Genomic DNA, 17,190 nt, shown 5'->3' with positions numbered 1-17,190 from the left:
GGGAGACCCCTAGTGGACGAATTTAAAAGTGATTTTAAACTGGTTTAAAATCACTTTTTTTTTAATTAAAGTATATTAGGGATATGTTGCAGTACTTAAGTACTACATCATATCAATTTTTTTATTTCATGACAGTGCCCATTTAAAGGGTTTTACATGCATTATTTACATGACAGGGACATATGGGTTACATACAGTATAGTATTGTATCAGCCACAGTGTACAGCAGTGTTTTTTACATAGGTTGTCTCCGGCTGTTGCTAAACTACAACTCCCAGAATGCCCAGACTGCCCAAGGCTGTCTAGGCATGCTGGGAATTGTTGTTTTGCAACAGCTGGAGCCACACTGTTTGAAAAACACTGCTGTACAGATTTATCAGAGCCTTCTAGTTCATCCCATTATATTCTATGGTGTGGTGTGGTGGAATTTGGTGACAGCAAATGGTTAAATTATAGTAACCATTTATAGGGTTCGAGTTCCCAATTATAGGGTTAGGGTTCCGCTAAAAGAATTGTATGCAGAGTGACTGTAGAACAATGCACACATGATGGAGGTTGGCAGGAGCCTCGGTGATAATTGGCATTCAGTGCCGGCATATGGTTTCCAGCTATGGCGTTTTTCTCCCGTCCTCGCCAGTCATCAACACTTTCATCTTTGATGTTTGCCAGTGTTTATTAATGTAAAAAATCCTGAAAACGGGGAGCGGGGAACACATGGCCATATGTCTCCCAGCAGGAGTGGGAAAAAACAAAGCTACATGCTTCTCCTACATTGTATCTATTGGTGGAATATCTGGATACAATAAGAGATCTGCTCTATTTGTATATAGTTATGTATATATATATATATATATATATATATATATATATATTTCATGTGTTTAGTCCCAGCATGCAGCACTACAGTCCCCATCCTCTCCAGGGGCTGGTTACATCTTTTTGTCTTTAGAGCAGATGCGGGACATTGGGAAGAAATTAAATGTGGCCCCACAAGATTTTTCTCATGTCTCATCATTGCTGGGAATCCCTCGGTGTGACGTTCTCTCCCCCTCGGAGGGTGTGAGGAGAAGGTGAGACCCAGCTGTTCCCAGTAATGAACCTGAGCGCATGGCAGGAGACAAAAGGAGGAGCAGCGAAAGAAGCAGAGATGGCGCTCTGACCTCTGTCCTATCTGCTCTCTTTCCTCTGTCCTATCTGTGTTCTCTCCTCTGTCCTATCTGCTCTCTCCTCTGTCCTATCTGCTCTCTCTCCTCTGTCCTATCTGCGTTCTCTCCTCTGTCCTGTCTGCGCTCTCTCCTCTGTCCTATCTGCGTTCTCTCCTCTGTCCTATCTGCGTTCTCTCCTCTGTCCTATCTTCTCTCTCTCCTCTGTCCTATCTGCTCTCTCCTCTGTCCTATCTGCTCTCTCCTCTGTCCTATCTGCTCTCTCTCCTCTATCCTATCTGCTCTCTCTCCTCTGTCCTATCTGCTCTCTCTCCTCTGTCCTATCTGCTCTCTCCTCTGTCCTATCTGCTCTCTCTCCTCTGTCCTATCTGCTCTCTCTCCTCTGTCCTATCTGCGTTCTCTCCTCTGTCCTGTCTGCGCTCTCTCCTCTGTCCTATCTGCGTTCTCTCCTCTGTCCTATCTTCTCTCTCTCCTCTGTCCTATCTGCTCTCTCCTCTGTCCTATCTGCTCTCTCCTCTGTCCTATCTGCGCTCTCTCCTCTGTCCTATCTGCGCTCTCTCCTCTGTCCTATCTGCTCTCTCCTCTGTCCTATCTGCTCTCTCTCCTCTGTCCTATCTGCTCTCTCCTCTGTCCTATCTGCGCTCTCTCCTCTGTCCTATCTGCTCTCTCTCCTCTGTCCTATCTGCGCTCTCTCCTCTGTCCTATCTGCTCTCTCTCCTCTGTCCTATCTGCTCTCTTCTCTGTCCTATCTGCACTCTCTCCTCTGTCCTATCTGCTCTCTCTCCTCTGTCCTATCTGCTCTCTCCTCTGTCCTATCTGCTCTCTCTCCTCTGTCCTATCTGCTCTCTCTCCTCTGTCCTATCTGCTCTCTCTCCTCTATCCTATCTGCTCTCTCTCCTCTGTCCTATCTTCTCTCTCTCCTCTGTCCTATCTTCTCTCTCTCCTCTGTCCTAGCTGCTCTCTCCTCTGTCCTATCTGCGCTCTCTCCTCTGTCCTATCTGCGCTCTCTCCTCTGTCCTATCTGCTCTCTCCTCTGTCCTATCTGCTCTCTCTCCTCTGTCCTATCTGCTCTCTCCTCTGTCCTATCTGCTCTCTCCTCTGTCCTATCTGCGCTCTCTCCTCTGTCCTATCTGCTCTCTCTCCTCTGTCCTATCTGCGCTCTCTCCTCTGTCCTATCTGCTCTCTCTCCTCTGTCCTATCTGCTCTCTCTCCTCTATCCTATCTGCTCTCTCTCCTCTGTCCTATCTGCTCTCTCCTCTGTCCTATCTGCTCTCTCCTCTGTCCTATCTGCGCTCTCTCCTCTGTCCTATCTGCTCTCTCCTCTGTCCTATCTGCGCTCTCTCCTCTGTCCTATCTGCTCTCTCCTCTGTCCTATCTGCTCTCTCCTCTGTCCTATCTGCGCTCTCTCCTCTGTCCTATCTGCTCTCTCTCCTCTGTCCTGTCTGCGCTCTCTCCTCTGTCCTATCTGCGTTCTCTCCTCTGTCCTATCTGCTCTCTCCTCTGTCCTATCTGCTCTCTCTCCTCTGTCCTATCTGCTCTCTCCTCTGTCCTATCTGCTCTCTCCTCTGTCCTATCTGCGCTCTCTCCTCTGTCCTATCTGCTCTCTCTCCTCTGTCCTATCTGCGCTCTCTCCTCTGTCCTATCTGCTCTCTCCTCTGTCCTATCTGCTCTCTCTCCTATCTGCTCTCTCCTCTGTCCTATCTGCTCTCTCTCCTCTGTCCTATCTGCTCTCTCTCCTCTGTCCTATCTGCTCTCTCTCCTCTATCCTATCTGCTCTCTCTCCTCTGTCCTATCTTCTCTCTCTCATCTGTCCTATCTTCTCTCTCTCCTCTGTCCTATCTGCTCTCTCCTCTGTCCTAGCTGCTCTCTCCTCTGTCCTAGCTGCTCTCTCCTCTGTCCTAGCTGTTCTCTCCTCTGTCCTATCTGCTCTCTCTCCTCTGTCCTATCTGCTCTCTCCTCTGTCCTATCTGCTCTCTCCTCTGTCCTATCTGCTCTCTCTCCTCTGTCCTATCTGCTCTCTCTCCTCTGTCCTATCTGCTCTTCCTCTATCCTATCTGCTCTCTCTCCTCTGTCCTATCTTCTCTCTCTCCTCTGTCCTATCTTCTCTCTCTCTCCTCTGTCCTATCTGCTCTCTCTCCTCTGTCCTAGCTGCTCTCTCCTCTGTCCTAGCTGCTCTCTCCTCTGTCCTATCTGCTCTCTCTCATCTGTCCTATCTGCTCTCTACTCTGTCCTATCTGCTCTCTCCTCTGTCCTATCTGCTCTCTCTCATCTGTCCTATCTGCTCTCTACTCTGTCCTATCTGCTCTCTCCTCTGTCCTATCTGCTCTCTCTCATCTGTCCTATCTGCTCTCTACTCTGTCCTATCTGCTCTCTCTCCTCTGTCCTATCTGCTCTCTCCTCTGTCCTATCTGCTCTCTCCTCTGTCCTATCTGCTCTCTCTCATCTGTCCTATCTGCTCTCTACTCTGTCCTATCTGCTCTCTCTCCTCTGTCCTATCTGCTCTCTCTCCTCTGTCCTATCCGCTCTCTCTCCTCTGTCCTATCCGCTCTCTCTCCTCTGTCCTATCCGCTCTCTCTCCTCTGTCCTATCCGCTCTCTCCTCTGTCCTATCTGCTCTCTTCTCTGTCCTATCTGCTCTCTCTCCTCTGTCCTAGCTGCGCTCTTTCCTCTGCTCTTTCTTACTTTCTTTCCTCTTTGCTCTCTCTGTCACTGTCTTCTCTTATTCTGTTCTTTCTACTACCTGCTCTTCTCTCTCTTCTCTGTCATATCTCTTCTCTCCCTGCCCCTTCCCTCTTTCTCCTCTCTCACTCTGCTCTATCTCGTCTGTCTCTCTGCTCTGTCTCTTTCATTTCTCTTCTCTCTCTTTCTCTGCTCTCTTTGCTCTCTCAACTCTCTCCTCACTCACTCTTCTCTCTTTCATATCTCTTCTCTCTCTGCCTGACCCTTCTCTCTCTCTCACTCTGCTCTGTCTCTCTCTCTTGTCTGTCTCTCTGCTCTTTCTCTCCTTTCTCTCCCTAATATTATGAGACAACGCAATAGTAAGATTAGACATGGATATAATATGTTGCCCCCTACAGTTCTTCATCACTGAACAATGGCAGTGGCCCAGAGGCGGCCATGTTGCTGGCTAAGTACATTGACTGTCACAGCCCCTCCAGCCACAAGATGATCTTCCCAGACCTGCGCTCCTCTTCATGGCAGCCGCATCCCCATAAACATTAATGACCAGTTGTGTAAAGGAGGGAATGATAGACCGGACAGCAGGGGGCACCACTAAACAGCTCTGTATAGCACCATTTATCTCTATTTTAATATCTGAGTTTTAATTTGTTATCCTTTGGTTCAGTGCTCCAATGATCACTGTGCCAGGACAGGAAGTGTTGTCAGGTGGATGGCACGAATATATATATATATATATATATATATATATATATATATATATATAAAGCATAATGTGAGTAAATTGTCAGTTCTATGGCCGGACATCTCCCCTGGATATTACAGTAATGGTCGCTCAGCCGCAGAGAGAGAGAATAATATAGTGAAATATTGGACATTTTTAAATGGGCACTGTCAGATATAAAAACTTGTTATATGTTGTAGATCTTGGCAAGACAATCGTTTTTCTAATATACTTCTTTAATAAAAAATAAAAAAAAATTACTTTTTATTAAAGAAAACTGCCTTTGAAAATCCCACCACTAGGGGACCCCACACCTCCTGGGACACTGATGAGTCCCAAAGCAGCATGAGGGTGTCCAAGGGTCATGGACACGAGATGGATGATTGACAAGGCTGCAGGAGGAACACAGCCTGCACAACACTGCTGTAACACAGAGTTTTACCAAACATGTGCCTCCAGCTGTTGTAAAACTACAACTCCAAGCATGCCTGGACAGTCATAGGATATCTGGGCATGCTTGGAGTTGTAGTTTTGCAAAAGCTGTAGGCAGAGTGAGGGAGGGGGAGGAGTCATCACAGTGCAGGCAAGAGATAGACACGCCCCTTCCCTTTGACAAGTTGGAAAAGATCATGTACATGATCAGGACGAGGTACTGAGGAACATATAACAGTTTTTTTTTTTTTGTGGACCACAAGGGAAAATCTATGTGGAAATTGGTTATGACCACAGGGGGCAAAAACATAATCTAAATCTAATCTATGAAAATTATTGAGATTGTACAAGGTTTTAGGAAGGAGATGCCACCTAGTGGCTGTGTTGTGTAAAATACACACAATCTAGCAGCTATTCCATGAAAATTATACCATCTAGTGTCTGTTTATGTCAATTACACACAATCCTAGCGGCTATTCCATGAAAATTACACCATCTAGTGGCTGTTCTATGTAATTATACCATCTAGTGGCTGTTCTATGTAAATTACACCATCTAGTGGCTGTTCTATGTAATTATACTATCTAGTGGCTGTTCTATGTAAATTACACCATCTAGTGGCTGTTCTATGTAATTATACCATCTAGTGGCTGTTCTATGTAAATTACACCATCTAGTGGCTGTTCTATGTAAATTACACCATCTAGTGGCTGTTCTATGTAATTATACTATCTAGTGGCTGTTCTATGTAAATTACACCATCTAGTGGCTGTTCTATGTAAATTACACCATCTAGTGGTTGTTCTATGTAAATTACACCATCTAGTGGCTGTTCTATGTAATTATACTATCTAGTGGCTGTTCTATGTAAATTACACCATCTAGTGGCTGTTCTATGTAAATTACACCATCTAGTGGCTGTTCTATGTAATTATACTATCTAGTGGCTGTTCTATGTAAATTACACCATCTAGTGGTTGTTCTATGTAAATTACACCATCTAGTGGCTGTTCTATGTAATTATACTATCTAGTGGCTGTTCTATGTAATTATACTATCTAGTGGCTGTTCTATGTAAATTACACCATCTAGTGGCTGTTCTATGTAAATTACACCATCTAGTGGCTGTTCTATGTAAATTACACCATCTAGTGGCTGTTCTATGTAAATTACACCATCTAGTGGCAGTTTTATGTAAATTACACCATCTATTTGCAGTTCTGTGTACATTACACCACCTAGTGGCTGTTTTGTATAAATTACACCACCTAGAAGCTGTTTATGTTAATCACACACAATCTAGCGGCTATTCCGTGCAAAATTACACCACCCAGTGGCTGTTCTGTGTAAATTACACTATTTAGTGGCTATTCCATAAAGAATTACACCATCTAGTGGCTGTTTGTTTTGTGTAAATTACACCATCTAGTGGCTGTTCTATGTAAATTACACCATCTACTGGTTGTTCTATGTAAATTACACCATCTACTGGTTGTTCTATGTAAATTACACCATCTAGTGGCTGTTCTATGTAATTATACCATCTAGTGGCTGTTCTATGTAAATTACACCATCTAGTGGCTGTTCTATGTAAATTACACCATCTAGTGGCTGTTCTATGTAATTATACTATCTAGTGGCTGTTCTATGTAAATTACACCATCTAGTGGCTGTTCTATGTAAATTACACCATCTAGTGGTTGTTCTATGTAAATTACACCATCTAGTGGCTGTTCTATGTAATTATACTATCTAGTGGCTGTTCTATGTAAATTACACCATCTAGTGGCTGTTCTATGTAAATTACACCATCTAGTGGCTGTTCTATGTAATTATACTATCTAGTGGCTGTTCTATGTAAATTACACCATCTAGTGGTTGTTCTATGTAAATTACACCATCTAGTGGCTGTTCTATGTAATTATACTATCTAGTGGCTGTTCTATGTAAATTACACCATCTAGTGGCTGTTCTATGTAATTATACTATCTAGTGGCTGTTCTATGTAAATTACACCATCTAGTGGCTGTTCTATGTAAATTACACCATCTAGTGGCTGTTCTATGTAAATTACACCATCTAGTGGCTGTTCTATGTAAATTACACCATCTAGTGGCAGTTTTATGTAAATTACACCATCTATTGGCAGTTCTGTGTACATTACACCACCTAGTGGCTGTTTTGTATAAATTACACCACCTAGAAGCTGTTTATGTTAATCACACACAATCTAGCGGCTATTCCGTGCAAAATTACACCACCCAGTGGCTGTTCTGTGTAAATTACACTATTTAGTGGCTATTCCATAAAGAATTACACCATCTAGTGGCTGTTTGTTTTGTGTAAATTACACCATCTAGTGGCTGTTCTATGTAAATTACACCATCTACTGGTTGTTCTATGTAAATTACACCATCTACTGGTTGTTCTATGTAAATTACACCATCTACTGGTTGTTCTATGTAAATTACACTATCTAGTGGCTTTTTTATGTAAATGTTACTATCTAGCTTAATGTTTTCCAAACACTGTGTCTCCAGCTGTTGCAAAGCTACAACTCCCAGCATGCCTGGACAGCCGAAGGCTGTTTGGAAAATACTGATCTATGAAAATGACTTGCCATTTGATGGTAGTTTTATGTAAATGATATGTCATCTAGTGGCTGGTCTACAGGAATTGCTCGCCATCTAGTGGCTGGTCTACGGGAATTGCTCGCCATCTAGTGGCTGGTCTATGTAAGTTACACTTTACAATAAGTGAAATTCAGGATTTTCTATGGTACAAGTGTGGGTCTATGTGCCAATTTTTGATGCTTACCTGTTATTATCAGGAGGCAGAAGGAGTCTGAAATCTACCTCCTGAATCAGAGGCACAGACTTCGGCTCCATTCTACCCCCATGCTTTGTACTGCAGCTTTGCTACATTAAAACACAGCCATGATTGCGGACTCCAGTTTAGCAGGATTGTGTACTGGGAGTCTGATGTAGTCTGTAATCCACCTCATGTCTCACTATGTTCGTCCCCCATGCTTTACACTGCAGCTTGACTCCAGTTTAGTGATATTTGTTAATGGGCTCCTGAAATAGTCAGAAACCATATCCTGCCTCTTTATAGGCTCAGTCTGTAGAGCTTTTGAGAAGTTGCAAAACTACAGCTCCCAGCATGCCTTCAGCCTTCTGGGTATGTTGAGAGATTTAGTCTGAAGGTTCGGCCATGCTGGGAGTCGTAGTTTTGCAACATCTGGAGATGCACAGTTTGGAGACCACTGACCTATGCCATGCATTGCACAACAAACAAAAAAAGCACAAGACCACCATAATCTGGGCACCACATATAAATACGTATTTGGTCTGCTCACTACTGTGCATCCCCCCCCCCTTCCGAACAACCCAGCCTTCCCCCTTACGATGCTTCTGTGTGTCGGGGACATTGCTAAAATGACTATACGGCAGCTGCCACCTGATAGCCACTAATGTGCCTTGCTGAATGATACTTACCTGTCCCCGCTGCTCCGGCCTGTCATTTCACCGCTCCTCTGCTGCCGCTGCCCTTCGCCGGTCGCCCTCTCTCGGTCGCTGTTATCTGCTGTCAGCAGCGATGGCGCAGGGCAGCGGCGACGTAGTGATACGGCATCAGAGGAGCAGCGAACTCACAGACCGGAGCAGCGGGGACACATGAGTATAATCCATGGTACGAATAGCTCAACATACGATGGTTTCAACAATCGTATGTTGAGAGACCACTGTGTGTGTGTGTGTGTGTGTATATATATATATATATATATATATATATATATATATACATACATATATATATTTTATTTAACAAATCAGCGTATTTCGTACACTCTCCATATGACAATTGCAATGTATTGCACAAATGAAAATATTGTTGCCTCATTGGCTCTAATGACCACTAGGCCTCTGTCACAAGACTACAACTCCCAGCATGCCCAGACATCCAACGGCACACTGTAGACACACTGTTCTGCCTTAATAAAGGGGTACTCCGGTGGAATTTTTTTATTTTTTAATCAACTGGTGGCAGAAAGTTTAACAGATTTGTAAATTACTTCTATTAAAAAATCTTAATCCTTCCAGGACTTATTAGATGCTGAATACTGCAGAGGTAATTATTTTCTTTTTGGAACACAGAGCTCTCTGCTGACACCAGGACCACAGTGCGCTCTGCTGACATCTCTGTCCATTTTAGGGACTGTCCAGAGTAGGAGAAAATCCCTATAGAAAACATATGCTGCTCTGGACAGTTCCTAAAATGGACAGAGATGTCAGCAGAGAGCACTTAGCTTTTTGCGAGGCTTTTAAATCTGTTCCCGTACCCTGAGAGCTGACAGGGACGGGGAACAGAGCCGCGCTCGTGCTAGGCATTCTTGTGACACCGCTACAAGGACCCCGCTAGCGGTGATGGTAGCGATCGCGCTTGTGGGGGGCACATTTGACACTGCGGGGGGGGGGGGGGTGAAACAGGCGGTAATACCGTGATACCACGATAATTAAAAAAAATACCATGATATTCATTTTAGGCCATACCGCCCAGCGCTACCGCTGTATAACACAAGGGCCCTTATTTATCAAAATGTGTGAGAGAAAAAGTGGAATGATTGTTACACAGCAACCAATCACAGCTCAGCTAGTGAGCTCTGGTAAAGTGAAAGCTGAGCTGTGATTGGTCGCTGTGGGAAAATCCCTCCACTTTTTCTCTCACACAGTTTGATAAATCTGGGCCAAGGTGTGGTGGACGCTGGGGCTCTTCTCCATATTATCTTTTTCCCTCTGTGTCTTTACACTTTGGTGAATGTGAATCTGTCGCTTCTCGGCCTTTTGGCTAAGATCAAGTGTAGTATCTGTTATTATCAGTTTTCATGCCGGTGGCAAACTACGCTGGTGTGGGGCTGGTGGGGATGGGTGCTGCATGGAGGATGCAGGTGTACCAGGGCTTTCCGGGGCTGGTTCTGAGGATGAGAGGGTCTAGAGCCGAGGTACTTTTGTGCCTCGGGGAGTGGTGACCCCGAGGTGCCGAAACTCACTGGGAGTACTGGCTCACTGAGTTGAAGCACTGGCACCATGATCTCTTCACCTTGTGGCACTCACATCTTGATTCCCGGCCTTCTGGCTAGGATCAGAGACATTTTTATAGATCCGGCCGGATGTCCGGGCAGTAAGTATATCTGCACACATTCACTTATTTATTTCTTTTTGTCTCACTTTTTGCGTGTTGTGTGTTCACAGGATTTGTCAGGATGCGGTAGCCCTTCTGGGTGTCCCTCCTGGCGGTCTAGGGGAGGAGTGTGTGGCCATTAGGTTCCGCACCTCCCTGCAAACACCCCGGGTACTCCTGCTTTGGCAGGGTACCTACTGTTATCGGCTCTGCGGGCAGATACCTTGGCTAACGCCAAGGGGGATGCCGGGAGCATTTGTGGTCCCCTAGTAGCTTTGGCGAAAAGGGACATCGGACCTGGAACCTCGCAGGTACCTTTTGGTCCAGAGGCGAACGGAAAGGTTTGTTGGGGGGCCTCTCTCCTATCGGAGAAGGGCTTGCAATAGACCGCATCCTTTGTGCACTTTTTTTAGTGTAACACGTCTGCACTTTTTCTTGCACTTTGGGTGATTCAAGAGCACGTTCCTCGGCTTTAGATAAAAAAAAAAAAAGAATGTGAATCTGTCGTCATAATACACACGGACAGTACTGTATGAAGGGGAGAAGACACAGCTATGGCGGCCATTTGTTATCTAAGAATTCCACTTATTAAGTCAGAGGCCACTAGGTGGCGCTCTCTTATAAGCGGATAGGTGGAGAGCCCCGGTATAACTACTGCCGGGCCCCAGAGCTGTACCTCACAGTCCCAAAGCAGAAAACACAAATAAACGAGACGGAAACCAGGTCAGAAACACGTCTTTTTTTTGTCATTTTTTTTCTTTAATTTTAATATTAAACATTTTTTTTTTTTTTTACAACAAATATAGTGTTTTCCAACAAAACTCCTTTTACCTCTTGTGGATTTCTCTGATAATAGAATATACAATATTGTATCACCATAAAGCACAAAGTATTGAAGGGGGGCGGAAAAATGGCGCTTCAGGGGGGAAACGGGAAGTGTGTGGGGGGGGGGGGGGGGCTCATGGACCGCTATATGGGGAGGAAGTGGGAGGGCGAAATGAATGGGCCTTTAAGGGCTGCTGAGAAGGAAGTGAGAGCTCAATAAAAAAAAGGGTCTCATAGACCACCGTCTGGGGAAGTGGGAGAAAAACGAAAACAGGGCTTATGGACTCCTTATGGGGGAGAAAAAAAAAAAAAAGCTACTCGGGGGCCACATTGTGGGGTTAGGGTTGCCACCTGGCCAGCCAGTATTTTGGCCACCTTGCTGGTATTTTTATATTAAAAATGGTGTAGTGAAGAAAACTGTTCCCTGTAGAGAAATGTTCCCAAGCAGCTGATGATAAATGCTGAGTCAGCAAAGCCACTCTTCCTCTGGATCAACTCAGTAGGGACTCATTAGGGTTATAGGTTGAACTTGATGGACTCTGGTCTTTTTCAAACATTATGAACTATGTTACTATGGTACTCTGATAGTATGGGGTGGGTGTGCGCGTCTCAGCCTATTGGTTGTTGGGGGTGCAGCCTCCCTGTGCTCAGTATTTGGCACCAGCTCCCTGGACACATTTCACTACACCCCGATCTCCGCGCTCTCACAGCGGAATATAGCAAACTGTATCCTCTCTATTAGAGCGGAGAGATCGGGACAGAAGTGGAGAACAGGGACGTTGAAAACTGTGTCCCCGCTGCTACAGCTCGCTCTCGAAATGTGTGTCTTGGGGTGCCTCTAATTACCACTTCTTCACATCAGTGTCCCCACGCCTCACTGCTTCCCCACAGATTTTCTACATCCTCAATGGAGGGGAGAGTGGTGATCGCGCTCTACCCTGCCTCTGCGCAGGGGGACACCATAACCGGGAAGCGGAGCGTCAAAAATGAGTGCTCCTGGGCCTAGGCGGTAACAGGCTGGCATTATTTAGGCTGGCCTTTGTGCCTTTTAAAGGGGTACTCCACCCCTAGATATCTTATCCCCTATCCAAAGGATAGGGGATAAGATTTCTGATCGCTGGGGACCCCCACCTGTATCTTGGCCGGAAGCGCTGGAGGTTCTGGGTCGCGACCACGGGAACGGAAGTCCGTGACGTCACGCCCCGTCCCCTCAATGCAAGTCTATGGGAGGGGGCGTGACGGCCGTCACGCCCCCTCCCATAGACTTGCATTGAGGGGACGGGGCGTGACGTCACACGGAGGCGGAGTTAAGATGTCACGGACTTCCGTTCCCGTGGTCCCGACCCAGAACCTCCAGCGCTTCCGGCCAAGATACAGGTGGGTGCCGCATGCTATATTGCGGGGGTCCCCAGCGATCAGAAATCTTATCCCCCTATCCTTTGGATAGGGTATAAGATGTCTAGGGGTGGAGTACCCCTTTAAGTGTTTTGTCTGATGTGTATTGTTTAAGAATTTTTTGCAATAAAATAAATTGTGATAATTAAACCATTGGGTGTACACTATATGGTGTATCCTCTTCTTTCTTGTTGTAGTGTTTGTGCATTGATGTGCATGGTGGCGCCGCTTTATTATTACAGCTGAGCCCACCTGTTTAAGTGTATGAGGTTCAATGTTTAAGGCATTCTTGTGACACCGCTACAAGGACCCCGCTAGCGGTGATGGTAGCGATCGCGCTTGTGGGGGGCACATTTGACACTGCGGGGGGGGGGGGGGGGGGGGGTGAAACAGGCGGTAATACCGTGATACCACGATAATTAAAAAAAATACCATGATATTCATTTTAGGCCATACCGCCCAGCGCTACCGCTGTATAACACAAGGGCCCTTATTTATCAAAATGTGTGAGAGAAAAAGTGGAATGATTGTTACACAGCAACCAATCACAGCTCAGCTAGTGAGCTCTGGTAAAGTGAAAGCTGAGCTGTGATTGGTCGCTGTGGGAAAATCCCTCCACTTTTTCTCTCACACAGTTTGATAAATCTGGGCCAAGGTGTGGTGGACGCTGGGGCTCTTCTCCATATTATCTTTTTCCCTCTGTGTCTTTACACTTTGGTGAATGTGAATCTGTCGCTTCTCGGCCTTTTGGCTAAGATCAAGTGTAGTATCTGTTATTATCAGTTTTCATGCCGGTGGCAAACTACGCTGGTGTGGGGCTGGTGGGGATGGGTGCTGCATGGAGGATGCAGGTGTACCAGGGCTTTCCGGGGCTGGTTCTGAGGATGAGAGGGTCTAGAGCCGAGGTACTTTTGTGCCTCGGGGAGTGGTGACCCCGAGGTGCCGAAACTCACTGGGAGTACTGGCTCACTGAGTTGAAGCACTGGCACCATGATCTCTTCACCTTGTGGCACTCACATCTTGATTCCCGGCCTTCTGGCTAGGATCAGAGACATTTTTATAGATCCGGCCGGATGTCCGGGCAGTAAGTATATCTGCACACATTCACTTATTTATTTCTTTTTGTCTCACTTTTTGCGTGTTGTGTGTTCACAGGATTTGTCAGGATGCGGTAGCCCTTCTGGGTGTCCCTCCTGGCGGTCTAGGGGAGGAGTGTGTGGCCATTAGGTTCCGCACCTCCCTGCAAACACCCCGGGTACTCCTGCTTTGGCAGGGTACCTACTGTTATCGGCTCTGCGGGCAGATACCTTGGCTAACGCCAAGGGGGATGCCGGGAGCATTTGTGGTCCCCTAGTAGCTTTGGCGAAAAGGGACATCGGACCTGGAACCTCGCAGGTACCTTTTGGTCCAGAGGCGAACGGAAAGGTTTGTTGGGGGGCCTCTCTCCTATCGGAGAAGGGCTTGCAATAGACCGCATCCTTTGTGCACTTTTTTTAGTGTAACACGTCTGCACTTTTTCTTGCACTTTGGGTGATTCAAGAGCACGTTCCTCGGCTTTAGATAAAAAAAAAAAAAAGAATGTGAATCTGTCGTCATAATACACACGGACAGTACTGTATGAAGGGGAGAAGACACAGCTATGGCGGCCATTTGTTATCTAAGAATTCCACTTATTAAGTCAGAGGCCACTAGGTGGCGCTCTCTTATAAGCGGATAGGTGGAGAGCCCCGGTATAACTACTGCCGGGCCCCAGAGCTGTACCTCACAGTCCCAAAGCAGAAAACACAAATAAACGAGACGGAAACCAGGTCAGAAACACGTCTTTTTTTTGTCATTTTTTTTCTTTAATTTTAATATTAAACATTTTTTTTTTTTTTTACAACAAATATAGTGTTTTCCAACAAAACTCCTTTTACCTCTTGTGGATTTCTCTGATAATAGAATATACAATATTGTATCACCATAAAGCACAAAGTATTGAAGGGGGGCGGAAAAATGGCGCTTCAGGGGGGAAACGGGAAGTGTGTGGGGGGGGGGGGGGGCTCATGGACCGCTATATGGGGAGGAAGTGGGAGGGCGAAATGAATGGGCCTTTAAGGGCTGCTGAGAAGGAAGTGAGAGCTCAATAAAAAAAAGGGTCTCATAGACCACCGTCTGGGGAAGTGGGAGAAAAACGAAAACAGGGCTTATGGACTCCTTATGGGGGAGAAAAAAAAAAAAAAAGCTACTCGGGGGCCACATTGTGGGGTTAGGGTTGCCACCTGGCCAGCCAGTATTTTGGCCACCTTGCTGGTATTTTTATATTAAAAATGGTGTAGTGAAGAAAACTGTTCCCTGTAGAGAAATGTTCCCAAGCAGCTGATGATAAATGCTGAGTCAGCAAAGCCACTCTTCCTCTGGATCAACTCAGTAGGGACTCATTAGGGTTATAGGTTGAACTTGATGGACTCTGGTCTTTTTCAAACATTATGAACTATGTTACTATGGTACTCTGATAGTATGGGGTGGGTGTGCGCGTCTCAGCCTATTGGTTGTTGGGGGTGCAGCCTCCCTGTGCTCAGTATTTGGCACCAGCTCCCTGGACACATTTCACTACACCCCGATCTCCGCGCTCTCACAGCGGAATATAGCAAACTGTATCCTCTCTATTAGAGCGGAGAGATCGGGACAGAAGTGGAGAACAGGGACGTTGAAAACTGTGTCCCCGCTGCTACAGCTCGCTCTCGAAATGTGTGTCTTGGGGTGCCTCTAATTACCACTTCTTCACATCAGTGTCCCCACGCCTCACTGCTTCCCCACAGATTTTCTACATCCTCAATGGAGGGGAGAGTGGTGATCGCGCTCTACCCTGCCTCTGCGCAGGGGGACACCATAACCGGGAAGCGGAGCGTCAAAAATGAGTGCTCCTGGGCCTAGGCGGTAACAGGCTGGCATTATTTAGGCTGGCCTTTGTGCCTTTTAAAGGGGTACTCCACCCCTAGATATCTTATCCCCTATCCAAAGGATAGGGGATAAGATTTCTGATCGCTGGGGACCCCCACCTGTATCTTGGCCGGAAGCGCTGGAGGTTCTGGGTCGCGACCACGGGAACGGAAGTCCGTGACGTCACGCCCCGTCCCCTCAATGCAAGTCTATGGGAGGGGGCGTGACGGCCGTCACGCCCCCTCCCATAGACTTGCATTGAGGGGACGGGGCGTGACGTCACACGGAGGCGGAGTTAAGATGTCACGGACTTCCGTTCCCGTGGTCCCGACCCAGAACCTCCAGCGCTTCCGGCCAAGATACAGGTGGGTGCCGCATGCTATATTGCGGGGGTCCCCAGCGATCAGAAATCTTATCCCCCTATCCTTTGGATAGGGTATAAGATGTCTAGGGGTGGAGTACCCCTTTAAGTGTTTTGTCTGATGTGTATTGTTTAAGAATTTTTTGCAATAAAATAAATTGTGATAATTAAACCATTGGGTGTACACTATATGGTGTATCCTCTTCTTTCTTGTTGTAGTGTTTGTGCATTGATGTGCATGGTGGCGCCGCTTTATTATTACAGCTGAGCCCACCTGTTTAAGTGTATGAGGTTCAATGTTTAATGGGTCAACAAAACAGACATGACCTACGAGTGCCACCTACATACAGCAGAGGAGGCCATTTTGGATGCCATTGTGGTCATTACTGAACCCTCTAGAGGTCCAGGATTTATCACTGCGTAACCTCGGTAGAATTTCCATTGAGAGGAAAGGTTGGGTAAGAACTGCTGTGGGTGCTGCTACGGCGGCCATATTTGTTTGCACCTCCCTGATGTAGGTAACGGCTCTCTAATGTTTCCTGATGGGATCTATCCTCCATGTGGGGCATTGATGCTGATTTATATCTGACATTTCTTTCACTGAGAAATAACTTTTTTGAGGGGAAAACCATATATAAAAAAATTCTCACAATATTTTGCAACTGACTAGAAAATGAAAACAAAAATGTGGTTGCCATGGGCAACATCACATTTTTTTCCCCAATTACGACAGGATTTTATATTTACTAATTCCCCTGAAAAATCTAAGAACTTTCAAAAACTACAGGCGGCCATTTTGTTTTTACCTATCATCTATGGTAAAAGGTACTAAACAAAATTAATGGAAAAAAAAAAGTAGATAATCTGGTACCAAACCAGGATTTCTTGCTATTAGAGATGAGCGAACTTACAGTAAATTCGATTTGTCACGAACTTCTCGGCTCGGCAGTTGATGACTTTTCCTGCATAAATTAGTTCAGCTTTCCGGTGCTCCGGTGGGCTAAAAAAGGTGGATACAGTCCTAGGAGACTCTTTCCTAGGTCTGTATCCACCTTTTCCAGCCCACCGGAGCACCTGAAGGCTGAACTAATTTACGCAGGATAAGTCATCAACTGCCGAGCCGAGAAGTTTGTGACGAATCGAATTTACTGTAAGTTCGCTCATCTCTACTTGCTATGTGTCCGCACTGGTTGTCAGAACTGAATATACCTCATATTTACACAACGTGTCGGCTTGATACGGAATATCACTCCTATCCTCTATTGCTTCATTAAAAGGGGTACTCCGGTGGAAAACTTTTTTTTCTTTAAATCAACTGGTGCCAGAAAGTTAAACAGATTTTGTAAATTACTTCTATTAAAAAAATCTTGATCCTTCCAGTACTTATTAGCTGCAGAATACTACAGAGGAAATTATTTTCTTTTTGGAACACAGAGCTCTCTGCTGACATCACGATCACAGTGCTCTCTGCTGACATCTCTGTTCATAGCAGCATAATGTTTGCTATGGGGA

The 17,190-nt window shown here is 45.9% G+C and overlaps 1 long non-coding RNA gene and 2 pseudogenes across 2 annotated transcripts in view; all 3 read left to right on the top strand.

The window, feature by feature from the left end:
• The window catches only part of LOC130295539 (uncharacterized), an 84,616-nt gene that overhangs the window by 28,008 nt on the left and 39,418 nt on the right, over window positions 1–17,190 (top strand). The gene's annotated exons all lie outside the window — the stretch shown is intronic.
• LOC130296075 (U2 spliceosomal RNA) lies at window positions 9,823–9,931 on the top strand (annotated as a pseudogene).
• On the top strand, window positions 13,127–13,235 carry LOC130296074 (U2 spliceosomal RNA; annotated as a pseudogene).

The sequence above is a fragment of the Hyla sarda genome, chromosome 11, assembly GCF_029499605.1.
Source record: "Hyla sarda isolate aHylSar1 chromosome 11, aHylSar1.hap1, whole genome shotgun sequence".
NCBI lineage: Eukaryota > Metazoa > Chordata > Amphibia > Anura > Hylidae > Hyla > Hyla sarda.
This window is presented reverse-complemented; position numbering and strand designations above follow the sequence as displayed.